The sequence below is a fragment of the Sander lucioperca genome, chromosome 12, assembly GCF_008315115.2.
Source record: "Sander lucioperca isolate FBNREF2018 chromosome 12, SLUC_FBN_1.2, whole genome shotgun sequence".
Classification (NCBI taxonomy): Eukaryota; Metazoa; Chordata; class Actinopteri; order Perciformes; family Percidae; genus Sander; species Sander lucioperca.
In genome coordinates, this window is record NC_050184.1 from 18755989 (window position 1) to 18758488 (window position 2500).

At 41.3% G+C, this 2500-nt stretch overlaps 1 protein-coding gene across 3 annotated transcripts in view; it reads left to right on the top strand.

Moving 5' to 3' along the window:
- The window catches only part of irak1 (interleukin-1 receptor-associated kinase 1), a 37713-nt gene that overhangs the window by 13440 nt on the left and 21773 nt on the right, over positions 1-2500 (top strand). The window lies entirely within an intron of this gene.

Genomic DNA, 2500 nt, shown 5'->3' on the forward strand with positions numbered 1-2500 from the left:
TACTATCTTTGATTGCACTGCACATGCCCAGTAGCTCAGATGTAGATCATGTCAGCTAGCTAGCTCCATAGACAGTAAAAGAAAGGCTGTTTCTACAACTTCGGTCAGTTACAAGGCAGGATTAGCTGGGAGACTTCTAAATGAGGGCGCACATGGAAGTAGTTCTTTTGTAGATTATGGTGAACTTGTGTGTGTTGTAGCAGTGCTTTGCTATTGAGAACGAGGTAGCATGCTAGCGTTAGCCATAACGTTAGCATGCTAACGCTACGAGCTAATGGTTGCGGTTAGCCTGCTCGTTTTGGCTTGTGACGTCACAAACCGTGCCGATTTTGACCAGCTCACCCAGAGACTGAAGGCAGGACACATTCAGAAACCGTATCTCACTCTAAACAGCATGGATGGATGTTTTTCAAAGTTTGTATGTGTGTGGAAGCACCAGAGACACAACATAACACCCCAAATCCCAGAAAAAGTGATTTTTTTCATAATATGGGCACTTTAACAGCGTGTGTTTTCATCAGTGCGGCTGCTTGTTACGGACATGACTTCTCATAACACACTTATATTATTCAAATGTTTCTTCCACACATGAAATATATATATATATCTACAACTGCTGAATGTTTCAATCACAGCATGTTTTCACACGATACATCAATAAGTGATGATGACAACACTGCTGGTTTTAATGTTTATGAAAATGTGGCTCTATAATCAACATTTCACCAATTTACCTGTCTCCAGCATGTTTGTACGCACGGGTCAGAGTTTACCTACAGGTGTGAACATTCACCCGTCAAATTAGTTTTAACTAGGGCTGTCAGCGTTAATCGCGATGGGATTAAGGGCCGCCGCGATGCGATACATTTGTTCGCAGAAATTCAGAGAAATTAAAAGAAATTAATGGTTTGACAGCCCTATTTAGGAGTTACTACACACTATATTGACTCTGGTAAGGATAGGGATTTTTAGTTTTTTAGTTAGGTACTTGGAGGAATTGTGCAATAATGACAGATTCACACATTTGTCTTTTGTTTACAGTAAATAAATAATTACAAATCTTAAAATCAAGTTCATAAAGTCACTTTCTTTGTATTCATTTGATTCCCAATCAAACAACAACAACAATTGCTTTCCATTGTTAATATGGACTTAAAAACGGTTCTGAAATGCAAAATAATAGAATTTTAATCATGTGATAACATATGCGATTAATCGCGATTAACTGTAGAAATTCAGCGATTAAAAAAAATTAATCGTTTGACAGCCCTAGTTTTTACAGATCACAACTTGTGCGTGGTAGGTGTTTGGGTCGTTTTTCAATACCGGTGCTAAAACACTTGTAAAACGTTGCCAATGCCTGAACCGATACTTAAAAAAGAAAAGAAAAAAGAAGAGCACCAAAACGAGAGTCGGCAACATTAAAGAACGGCTTGCTTATTGTTAAGGCCATTACACGGCGAAGACAGTTTAGTTGTCAGCATTTTAACCGTGTTTAAGGGGTTGAAGGGAACATTTCAGGCCCTGTTAAGGTAGTTACACACCAACCAGACGGCCGACTGTCGGCAGAAAAGCCAGTCGGACTGATCAGTCGGGTCCCCGAGGTCCAAAAAGTTCCTCAGAACACACCAAAGAGACGCCGACTTGAGCGTACGCTCTGCTCGTGCGCGAAACGTAATACGTCTCCATAGCAGCAGGCGGCGCTGCTCTGTATTGTTTCCATTAACAGTCTGATTATTTCCCAGAAAATGAAAACCGGCAGCTGATTGGACGAACGCGTCACGTGGGTCTTTTTTCTCCGGAAATACCAAGGGGGTAAGCCTCTCCTCGGACCGCGAACCTCCTATGGCGCCATTTTGATGCTACCAAGCCATCACCTCCCGTTAGCATCCCATTGACTCCCATTCATTTTGACGTCACTTTGACAGAGAATAACTTTACATCTGAAGAGACTCTATTTGTCCATTGTTTATTTCTAAAGAAACACGACAATGTATAAAAGGCTCCATTACCTTGTACCTCACGTTATGGCTCTGTAGCAGACGTTTTTATAAAAATAGGCTAACGATTGGGTCATAACCACGAGACTTACTGTCTCATAGTAGAGGAATTACCGTATAGTACAGGAGAAGCTCTCAGGCAGTTTGGACTTCCATTAGCTGTTTAAGTTTAATTACTAATGTTAACTATCATTTTAGTGATCAATAATTAGCCTGTGTCTATGTTATCTCCTTACATATACCTACGCTCTCCGTCTCTGCTAGATTGGGAATGATTGAGATTTCTCTTGGCACAGCTACCAGAAGACTTCCAACTTTCAGACAGGTTGCTCACGTCACATCTACGTCTTCAAGCTCAGTTGGAGGCTGCTCAGTAACGCTCAGCCATCACCGGGAAAGATCTTCTAATATCCTTCACTGGTCTTCGTCCAGAGACACGGGATCTGCTGGTCCATTCTTATATACAGTCTATGGGAAATACACAGCCAGACGAATACGAT